Here is a 12,438-nt window from a genome sequence, read left to right on the forward strand (position 1 = left end):
TTATTGCAAAAAAGAAAAATAATTAACACGCACATGCTGTCTCAACAAAATGAAGCAACCTTTGAATGGACGCAACTTGGAAACGCAGCGGAATGTTGGCGATGGATCGGGATGCATATGCAGTCATGAAATAAGGGCGAGACAAGAACCGGATGGACTTCATCTTCTTGGTTCTTTCGGTAAAGTCACGTAGACGTGACTTTACCAAAAGAACCAAGAAGATTAATCCCTGCAGTCACGAAAGCTTTACATCGGATGGACTTCCTTTGGAAAATTTAACACGGTAATGAAAGCGAGCTACTAATGCGTCTGAAATAGAAAATCGTTGTTCAACTCGTGATTACTGCCAGCTATGAAACGGATCAGAGGCACACACGCTGACAATGAAAACGCTGAAAAGCGCACTGAGAAGCGTGGAGAGATGCATGTGTAATGTGAGGATATATCCAGGTCGCTGACGGATCACAACTCGTCACGATGATTGGCTCTGCCGGTCCTGGTCCATAGCCCATGGGGGGAAGCCTAGGGGCGTGGCCCTGACGTAACGGAAGGTGACATCTGTAAGTAGAGGATTAGTTCTGCTGGCTTTAGCCAAGGCCAATGGGGAGACGAGTCAGGGGTGTGGTCCCGGGAGCCTACGATGGAGTCTAAAATATTCCATAGAGGCTAACCAGGATTGGTGGAAAGGTACCACGTGACCCGGGTGTTAAATAGGGGTGGAGACGAACAACACGTGGTCAGAACTGGAACGAACAGAGGGAGAGGCCACGCGAGAGCGGGGGTCCAGGCAGCCACGTGGCTGCGCGCGTCTCTCTCTATCCCTCTCACGCTGTCTGTCAGCAGCGTTGTGTTGTAAAGAAAGACAAATAAAGACCGGATTCCAGAAGTCGCTTCCACGACCTTTATTACACATGCAGAAGGAACATATGGATCGGGGAACCAAACACAAATCAGAGAGACAATCGCATTGACAATTGAATAAGAGTCAGCGGGATTGGGCAGGGCACGTCGCGAGGAGGGATGATGACCCATGGACGAGACCGGCGATGGAATGGCAACCAAAGGAGGGAACAGGCCCATGAGAACATCCGCAGGGGAGATGCAGTGCTGACATCAGTTCACGCGCAGGAGTGATACAAGGTTGGTGGCAGCTGTAGGATACGAGAGATGGTGATGGTGTAGGGGAGGTCCTCATTCAGCGGTGGATGGACAATGGCTGATGCTGATGAAGCCATCTCTTTGCCAATCAACTACGAGCTATGTACGGTGTGAAAGAAGCACAACATAAATACGAGAAAAAACATGAAAATCGAACTAAACAGCCATTGGGGTTGTGATTAACATATACATTAATTGACGGCAGTTGATGGGTTTGTAGTTTGCTGTTGTTTAACGTCTTGTTTAATAACGGTAATGATTTACAGCCTCTGTGCAATCCACTGCTGGATGAATGCCAAGACCCTTCCACTTTCTGTCAGTCCTCGGGGTTGTTTGACCATACTTCACCATACTGGTCAGTGGCAGGAGAGGAACAACTGATTCCTATATCATTCACTTCCGATTTTAGTTAGGCGTGATATACGATACCTTGCATCATACTAGTTTCAAGTTTGAATAGCATACATTGTCATCGAATACACATCTTTTTGTGCATTACTTCAGGGAGCCTTTAATGCCTACAAAGTAGCGTTCTCCTCTTTGTGAAGAGTTTCATGTGAATGTTTTCATTTTGCCGAAAAAAATGCATTGCGCACAGCCCACGTGCAATTGTCAAGGCTGTAACTGACACAATCGCATGCTATATATTTACAGACAACAACAAAAAACCGAACACGTTGCATAATGACGTTACGTAATTTGTAAATAAAAGGGAACAGAAGATGCTTGCCTCGCTGCTTTTTAGAAGAAGTAGCAGCAATAGAAGAAGAAGCAGTAGTGGAAGCTGAAGCAGAATAAGTAGGAGAAGAAGCAGACGAAGAAACGGATGAAGAAGTTAGGAAGAAGAATCAGAAGAGGAAGAAGACGCGAAAGGAGAAGTAGAAGAAGAATAGCAGCACATCTTCTTGGTTCTTTCGGTAAAGTCACGTAGAAGGGAAATAATAAAATAATAAAAATATAACATAATAAAATACAATTCTCACGACGTTTCGGCCACAACGCAAGCAGCCGTCCTCATCTAAGGACGGCTGCTTGCGTTGTGGCCGAAACGTCGTGAGAATTATTTTATTATTTCCCTTCTACGTCACTTTACCGAAAGAACCAAGAAGATGAATCCCTGCAGTCACGAAAGCTTTAAATCGAAATAGCAGCACAAGTAGAAGAAGCAATCTACATTTATTGTGTGGGATGCTGTCGTGGGGTAATGATGGTCAGCGTGCTGGACTTGCAATCCAGAGGTCACCGCTTCGATCTCCCAGCGAGGAAGTCCAAACATCTGTGCACGTTTCTTAGTTCGGTCCACCGAGCAGCGCGTAAGAGTACGTCACAGTAAAAGTCGATCGGCAGGTCACATGCGCCGGGGTAAAATGTGGGCCCTCCCACGTTCATGCAGCGCTGGAAGAGCAGTCCAAAATGCCGTCTGGAGGGTCTCTCTAGAGCAGCGGTCGGGAACCTATGGCTCGCGAGCCATATATGGCTCTTCCAGTGACGGCATATGGCTCCCAGACAATTTTGAGTTGAAAAAATAAAAATAAATCAGTTTGGAACTGATTGCGTAATAATACTGTGTCATTTTAAAGTAAACAGAAATTAGTTTTGAAGATAAATTTCACGGGTCACGCCTGCACAAAGCTTAACCTCACCACGTATGAACCAGACTACAAGGCCATCAGCAAAACCATGCAGCACCAGAAGTCGCATTAAAAGTAAGACATATTTAATTTATTATACTTTTAAAATACTATATGGCTCTCAATGAAATATTTTTAGAAATATTTGGCTTTTATGGCACTCCCAGTCAAAAAGGTTCCCGACCCCTGCTCTAGAGCTCCCTCGAGTAGGTGTCCTTCCGGCAGCAGTAGCGTGAGCAGGGAATTGCAGGGCTGCGCTTTTGCCTTTCCACACAGCGATACTAATTAATCACAATATTTCGGGGTTTTAGCCGACGGCTTAATGTTTTGCCACTGCCGCCACGCAACGCTGAGCAATCCGCAGCACACGGAGGCGCGGTGTGTATTAACGTGTGGTTCGGCCAATTAGCGGGTGTGTCTATACGTGTGGAAGGAAACCGGAGCACCCGGGTAAACCACGAGTGCGTGGAGGCAACACTCCGTGGCTGTGTCGTGAAAGAAATGAATGGTCACATATGCGAATGGATGGCTGAGTGTATACAAGAAATGCACTCGCTTTGTTGAGGACACCTTTGCGCAGATGATCTCTGTCATGGCCATTGTATTATCACCAATTTTCTTTTACCATGTTTGCCCAATGCAACAAATACGAGATCCTACTGATTTATTCATCACCTGAAATTGATTTTAGAAACGCGTATGAAATATTTTTTTCCCCCCACCGTAACATCAACGACTTAGAAATACAACAGGCCAGACATTCAGCAATACCCTTGACTGCAGTGTCCACTGGGTAAAGATGCAGCCCTGCAATAGCTTGCTCATGCAACTGCTGGGGAAACGGCGTCAACTCGTGCGAACTTTCGAGGGAATTTTGGTCGACTCTTGCACGTTGTCCAGACATGTTGGAAGAGGTGAGAGTACTCACACTTTACCCCACTACACGCGACCTACCGATTGACTGTGCTAGTAAATCTCATTTAGAGTGGAGCCTGACGCCACGGTGGTTAGCGCACCGTGCCATCAACACAGCAACCTGAGTTCAATCCCCTGCCACGGATAACACGAGTGGCAAACGATCGATGAACCGGTCCTAAGTGTCCCCACCCTTTACCAACTCGCCCTGACCAGCGTAGTGGAGTATGGCCACATGACCCCTTGACCCCACTCGATCGGTATTGGCGTGCAGATGCCCTCATCCAGCAGCGGACTGACGAGAAAGCAGCTGTACAATGTGGCACATCAACGGATGCTCGTCTGTCCTGCCCACCGCGGCTCGCCGAGGCAACGTGGAATTGCCCCCCCCCCCAATCAACAACCGATTTGCTCCGGTGTACGTAAACAACGCGCTTATTGGGAACACTCGTGAAAGGCGGCCAAGGGAGAGTTTGATGCCAGGGATGATGGGAGCGGGGTGGGGTGGGGTGGTGGGGGCGAGACGCATTCCAGTTCCACAAAGGCCGCATCTTTTCATGTCGTTGCGTTGTTTTTTTGTTTCTGCGCCGCAACAAAAGCCGACGATGTTTGTTATTGTATCGAGTGGCCGGGCATCCAAAAGCGGCGGGACACTCGGCGGGCATGTTTTAAAGCCACCGCGGTATCGTCCCGGTCGCCCACGGCGTAGAAGAAACAGACAGAGGACAGGGGGGCCCCCCTTGCAAAACAACGCGGTCTCGCTCACGAGGCTGGGGGGGGGGAGAGTCAGCACACGCGCACACAAAAAAAACGTTCACTCGCCTGTTGACTTAGCTGACATGAGTTAAACAAAAAAGCAAATGCATTAAACGAAATTGCATAATGACGAGAGTTCGCTTTGCAGCAAAATCAGTGCCCCCCCACCCCCACCCACGAGGTCTACTCGAGGCCAGCAGCGGATTTCGTCGTAATCCTGTTGCTTGATGATTAAAAGTGGATTTTCGTGAACCCAAGGTTGAGCGTCTGACAAAGGCTGGGCCCTGTGAAAACGTACGCCGTCGTGTTGTAATATCTTTCGTCAATCTCGTTTAGCGACACCGATCCAGCGCCTCTTGAGACCTGACCCAGCCAGTTCGAAACCCAATCTGCTCTATGTCGGTGTAATGGTGCATCACAAAGTGTATGTGTGTTCAACTTCTTTCGCGCCGTACGTAGCCAACCGTGCTACTCGGAGGTGCGGGGGAAGGACAACAAACTGAACACACACAAAGCATACTCTTTAGTTCTTTCGGTAAAGTCACGTAGGTATACAATAAAATAAATCACGACGTTTCGGGCGCAACACAAGCGTCCATCATCAAGTGGGAAAGCAAAGAGTATGGATTCCTGCAGTCACTAAAGCTTCAAATCAAGACACACAAAGCAGTTCTAGAGAAATCAGTTTTCAATCGAGATGATTTAAAAGTGCATATAGCTCCAGTGGCTGCCTGATATAGAATAGAAGAGCGCTCCAGACGGCCGCAGAAGCGCATTTGAAAGCGCATGATGTGGTGACCGTCTTTGTTCGATGGCCAACATCCAAAAAAGATGCAGCGGCCTGGACTGGCCCTTATTAAGCAGAGGGCCCTCCGTCAAGTCATCGCCAGCCATTTTTCATGAACCACCGTGAAAATCTGACACCAAATCTGACACCATGGACCACGCGGTAATAACACTGCAAAGTCGGCAACACTGCCTACTTAATTCTAGATTTGAAGCTTTCGTGACTGCAATAATTCATATTCTTAGGTTTTTTCGGTAAAGTCACGTAGGTAAAAAATAAAAATTAATAAAAGTAACATAAAATTAAAATCACGACGTTTCGGAGGCAACACAAGCTTCCGTCTTCAGGTGGAACCGTCACAGCACGATAGCTGTTTCAAGTGATCTCACCTGATGACGGAGACTTGTGTTGCCTCCGAAACGTCGTGAATTTTTTTGTTTTTTTTGTTTTGTTTTATTTTACTTTCATTAATTTTAATGTTTTACCTACGTGACTTTACCGAAAAAACCTAAGAATATGAATCATTGCAGTCACGAAAGCTTCAAATCTAGAATTAAGAATATACTGCCTACTTAGATCATTCGCCGATAGCCTTTCAGATATTCACGAGTCTACTATGGCACACCTCCTGAAGACGTCCGCTGGCTCACCCACCACGAACTCCAACGCGATCGACCCTCCCCCCACCATATGGAAGAAGAAGACGACGATCCATTCAGGGATTGGGAGTTCCACGTGCACAGACCGCTTTGTTAATCGACATGTGCAATGGGGCATCAATCGTGCTCACAATTGCCAGCACGAGACCCGCCCCACGTGTAAATGGAAAAAAACACTGCACCAGTGACAGATGTCACAAAATGGACACAAACACTCACAAGTAAAACACGCGAATGGCTTGCTGGCTTGGTGAGCCAGTTACCGTGATGTGGACAGTTTGATTCCCATGCAAATATGTATGTTGAACTTCTTTCGCACGTAGCCAACTGTGCCAATCGGAGGCGGAACACGTAACTCGCATTTTCCCCGCACATTCGATTATCACGGTTGGCTACCTTCGGGGAGAAAGAAGTTGGACTTACATGCATGCGCAAATGCAGCCCTGGAAGAAGCCCCCCGCAAACCATGCGGGTTTCGGGGGTCATTTAAGCAAACCCCACCACGCTGCACGGTGAAGATAATGAGCATAGACGTGGGAGCAAAGAAGTGCACTACAACAGTTAATATATAACAAATAGGTTTTGCCCTTTCTGGCAATAAAACAGGTGTTAAGATGTTAAAACACCAAACTGAATAATTTTTCAAGGAATCGTGTCTGCACTAACCACACACACGTACTTGTGGTGAACATTCAAACCAAAAGCATGCTCTCGTAATACATGGCATTGTCTTTGAAACTGATTGGTCCGCACCAGAGCATGTTTTTTTGTGTTTGCTTGTTCACCACAAGTACGTGTGTTAATGCAGACAGGATTCCTTGAAAAACGAATAAGGGGCAACAGCCCGTTCTACCAATTGCACCTGTGGGCAAAGCACGGAGTCATCTGGGGGATTCAGATGGAACGGGGAACGAGGGCGGAGACTGGCCACGCTGTTCAGGATTTAAGGCGAGCTCCGACTCAATCACTGCTGCTGCGATCTGAAGTAGAACTCATTGTGCCGTCGTTGTGATCTTCACCCTCTTAAAGCTGTGGGTCTGGTTGGCTGTCCCGACCCGGTGTGTCGTTATCCCCCTAAGGCTGCGAAGGCCGGAATAAAATAGAGTACTACCCTCCTACTAGTCTCTGTGAATTAGCACACTACAAATATAGATGACTGGTCTGCCTTTATGTAACTATAGCAGTGGGGGTCTTAATTGGGAACGAAAACAAATCTCAATTATCTCTCATTTGACGAAAGGGCACTAATTGGGATTTGCAACGGTACACAGATCACGGACAGGCACCCGAGTGTGCTGTTGAACACCAAGAAAGGTCCAGGGACCACAGCATCAGGTCACGAATCGCCGCCTAGTTTAGCGTGACGTGAGGATTGCACAACGCTTTGTTCATTCACAGTTGGGACGAAGAGCTTCCGCCGTGACGTGTTTGGGAGTTGCTTGGCTATAATTCATCACGCTGGTCGGTGCGGGATGATGGGACTTGTTCGGATATCACTCGCCGCTGATGGTCGGCGCATGACTGGGAATCAAACTCGGACATTAAGATTAGAACGGTAAAAAAAAAATTAATTGTTTTGTATGCGCCAGGCACATCCTACTAATTAAACGGCATTAAGAAATGACAGGCATTGGCCAGTAACTGCCAACAATGTCACCGGTTAAAAACGTGTCAAATTTACCCTGTGTGTGCACAATATCTAAACGATGACCATTACAAAACCAGATATCTTGCATTGGTGTCACGTGTAGGACTTTAGAAACGATTACTGTGCATTGATAATATAATGTATTCAAATCACGGCAAAAGTCTAACAGTAACCGCTTAGTAACAGCGAGGTCAGTATTCCATTCCAAACCAGTCGGCTCTTAATGTTGATAAAAAAAATTGACCATGGTACTTATTTGTGCAAGGAACAGTCAATGTTAATATAAGATTGCAGTAATTAAAATCATTCTATAATTATGCTTAGCCGGTCGGAGTAAGACGCTTACAATTGAACATTCGTGGCACTTAACACAACTCCCCCCCCTGGTTGTTTTGCAGCCAGTCGAGAATCAGAAAGAAGGCTCGCGTCGAATACATTTTAATTTCGTTTTAATTGAGGACCACAATACCAGGCCGAGCCATTAGCGCGTTGCATCAAATTGCTCTCGTAAGCACGGCGCGCGCGGGGCGCATTTCTCCCTTGGCAAATGACCGTGGCTGCTAGTGCACAGTGGAAGTTTAAGAGATGTCATTCTCTCGCTGCCAATTGTTGCGAGCAGATTCCCCCCTTTGTCCTGAGTGACCTATTGTGAGGCCACAAAAACTTGCCGGTCTAAGAAACACGTTGCATTCCTCACCCCCCCACCCATCACCACAGCATAAGTAACACGTTGGAGGCTTGCAATGAAGTAATGACGTTGATTTATGCGGCGAAGCATCACGGAGTCTCAAGGCACATTTTTTTTTAAAGAGTGTCCTGTTTGGCCATTTTACACGTGGAAAGAAAAATTAAGGATACAATATAATAATAATATACCTAGAGAAAACCCCACTCGGGCGGGGATAACGAAGGTTCGCCTCGTCGCCCAAACCGGTTTGGCACTTTCATCAGGTTACGTGATCTAACACGTTCCTTCGGAGTGGGCAGGTAGGAACTTGGTTCAACCAATCCGGGAGCGTACATGTTTGGGAGGTGCGCACCTCTGGTTGACTGCTGGCTCGCGGTCACGTGACGCACTTCAACCAATCCGAGAGCGTATGTGTTTGGGCGGGGCTATGCACGACAGACAGACAAATAATCCCTGGTGGGCAGTATGGAACTGTTGTTCCTACCTGTATTAAACCGTGCCTCCAAATAGCTGCGTAACATGCGTGCAGCACATCGCTAATTTGAACTATAGCTCCAGGAGATCACATCATGCTATGGCGCTGGCAGGGAAAGGTGTTTGGTGCTGTAATGAGCAAAAGTAATGGTGCTGCCACATTGGACGTGGACAATATTGTACAGTGTATGTTGAACTTCTTTCGCACCGTACGAAGCCAACCATGCTAAACGGAGGTGCGGTACTGTTTAGGTTTAGGGCGACGGATTTCTCCTTTTTGTAAGTGTTCTTGTTTTTTTCCAATGTTACGACGAGTCGAAGTGTGCATTTAAAACTCTGGCAGCACAATTTGTTTTTGCCAACACCCGTGGAACGTGATATTACAACGACAGAAACGATGCCTCATCCACACAATGGGCTCTGCACATTCCCACAGGCTCTGCTATGGAGATGTCTGTTTGCATGACAATCAATACTGGCTGCACATATTTAATCAAAGAGATGGAATTTTGGGGCAAATTCGGTATAAAAAAAAAAACACTACGTCAATATTTTAGTGCGGTTACTGGTGCCTGGTCTGAGACCATCATCTTGCTAGAATTGGAATGCCACTTTATTCACAGGCTAGCAGCCCAGATTCAAAACCAAAATAGCATCAGTACCACATCATGGTTGACCCCTGAGCCACGTCGCCACCGAAGTACGACGATTAATTAATTAATTAATTTCGTCATTGCTTTGCTCAAACCAATTCCAATGATGCCATAAAATAGCCAAATACAGAACTTCCCATACCAATTATAGGAGAAAGCCCACTAAATCCAGGCCAGACACAATCAACAGCAGCTTATGCCAGCCAGGCGATTGTTTACTTGCGATTTCAATTACATGAGCAAGCCTCCATTCCACATGAGAATAAAGGTTCTGGATTGAATGCAGATGTCGACGACTCAACTCCAGCAACTACAAACCCATGGCTCGGACAGTGTTTTGAAACATTTTCTAAAGCGGTGGCGTTGCAATTGTACAGCGTGTATCTTGAATGGAACAAGCCACACACACACATTACCAGTTGTAACGCAACATCATGAAACACCGATGGGAAAATGCACATCGTGACATTAATACGCACGAGATTTCTAAATCGCACAACCCCCCCCCCCGCCCACCCAAACCTGCAGATCTGACAGACTGAAGAGACACGCAAGCAATCCGGTTGTCCCTTAGGTGGCTCATTAGGCATACTGCAGCAACTGTTGAATCCAACGGAGACACGTTCCACCAACGCTTGTTAAGAGGGCACCCAGGAACGTGTGATCTTGTTTGATCAACGTCAGAGAGATTCGTTAAATTTCGATTTAAAGCTTTCGTGACTGCAGGGATTCATCTTCTCGGTTCTTTCGGTAAAATCACGTAGAAGGAAAAGAATAAAATAATAAAAAAATAAAACATAATAAAATAATTCTCACGACGTTTCGGCCACAACGCAAGCAGCCGTCTTCAGGTGGAGAACAGGTCTGTCGAGAAGGCAGACTCTGCCTTCCAAGAAGAGGAGAGATTCGTTTGTTGTAATCCCAGCCAGGGTTAAATCTGTGGCAATATCCCCCCGCGTCAACTCTCTTCCCCCAATATATATTTTAAAAAAAATCGGTGCTCCCCTCTCGCCGTCTCCCTTACCCCCCCCACCACCAAACCATGAGCAATATTTCGGGCTTCTCTCCGCATAATGTATTGCTTGTGCTCTCTACCAGGCTCTTGGAATAAAAAATTAAAATCTGTGCAACAGTCCTCCAGGGTCCGTTGCATAACTATGTGTGGGAAGACAAGTGGCTTTCGTATGGAGTAACAACTCGCTACGGTGCCGAGATGATATAACTACCTCGCCTTGTATGGAGGAGGTTGTGGGTTCAGTACAGATCGTGACGCCTGCTGGATATTTGGAGTTTGCGTGTCTCTCTCCCCGTGGTCGCATGGGGGTTTCCCCTTCACATTTAGAATGAACATGCGTCTGGAGTATTTGGCTGCAATACATTTCCACGTAAGCCACTTAGTTGAGCTGTCATTTGTGGCCACGTCGTTTCTGGCAAAGAGCTATATAGTTCCGTGGGCACTGCCTGGTAAAAAAAAGTTTAGTTGAATAGAAATGCGGAATTTATGTAACTGGGACAGGATAATACAATGGAGGCGAGCACTGCCCAACATGCCATTTGAGCATGACGACACCAGACTTTAGTTTCTCAATATTAGGGGCCGTCCATAAATGACGTCACGCGATTTTTAACGATTTTTGACCCCCCCCCCCCTCTCGTCACACGGCGTCACAAAAAGTCCGACCCCCCCTAAAATATGACGTCACAAAGCTCTGCCCCCCCCCCCAAATATATAAAACATGCTTTAAACTATTGTCATTGGAGTGCGTATTTAATGTGCCGCTGCACTCTGTTATAGGAGAAAACATGTATTAAAAGTCTATTTAATTAAGTAGAACGTGTTGTCTATATTTATTTAAAGTTGCGTATTTTGATGTGACGTCACATTTCTCACCTCCCCCCGTCACAAATGTCTGACTCCCCCCCCCCTCCTAGGTGCGTGACGTCATTTATGGACGGCCCCTTATTCCAATAGTGCTATGGGAGTCAAAGCCACGAGACAAAATGTCAATCGGAACTCTGTTACCATGTTAATAGAACATCCGCCTGGGGAAGACGATACCAGGGAATTACTTCTGAAACCACTTCGTTTCCCACTTCGCACGAGGGGATGCATTCACACAACCTGCTAAAGGAATGTTGCACGACATTTCAACTCCATATTTTCCTGAGCTAATTCGGGGTGATTTTTCCAGTCATTCGTGACCAGACTGAGACCACCATCTCACCACTCAAGAACCATTTTCAATCATGGGTGTATGTTGAACGTCCTTCGTACCGTACATAGCCAACTGGACAAACTCAACACAAAAAGCAGTTCTAGAGAAATTAGTTTACATATATACGTGTAGTGTCCTTCTCGCGAGAGGCTTGTGTGTGCGTGCGTCGCACACACTCACTCGGAGACGAGGTAGTCGCAGGAGCAACCGTCCTCCACTTTTATTGTCGAGTTCACGCTACCACTCGGGCCCCCTCTCTCCCTCACGACCACGCTGCCGCACGACCCGGCCCAGACACGACCCTTGTTCGCGTTGCACCAACGGCGTCGACCGGGACAGCCAACTACTGTCAGGCCACGCGATGATCAGGCGATGATGAAAACAGCGACGACGAGACGAGTCCACTCCCAGAACCAGCAGCCCAGAGCTCTCGCTCTCCGCTGCTTTTATTCCCCTCGGCGCAGCTTGGCTCCGCCCAAGCCGGGTCTCCCTTCTCGAACCCACCAGAGTTCCAGGGGGTTCCCCACGAGGTCTACCGTGACCCTTGCCCCAGTTCCTCCGCCCTGCCGGCACACACACCGTATATATGCTCAACGGCGAGTGCGCCAAGTGCCCACTTGCAGCGGTTCTACAACGGTCAGCGCTATGTCACTACACGTGTGTAGCGACATAGAATCGGTCACGTAGCAGCATAGCACTGGCTGCTGGCAGGGAAGGGGATCTGCAGTTTACAGCAGCCCTGAATGACAGCAGGCCACGTGATAGACCAGAGAGGGATCTAGGGGAAAGATCAGGGAAGTAGTAGGTTCCAGAAGGGGGTGTAGCCGGGGGCGGCACCAGGCCACGATGACCG

Source organism: Lampetra fluviatilis, chromosome 32, assembly GCF_964198595.1.
Source record: "Lampetra fluviatilis chromosome 32, kcLamFluv1.1, whole genome shotgun sequence".
In the NCBI taxonomy this organism is placed as follows: domain Eukaryota; kingdom Metazoa; phylum Chordata; class Hyperoartia; order Petromyzontiformes; family Petromyzontidae; genus Lampetra; species Lampetra fluviatilis.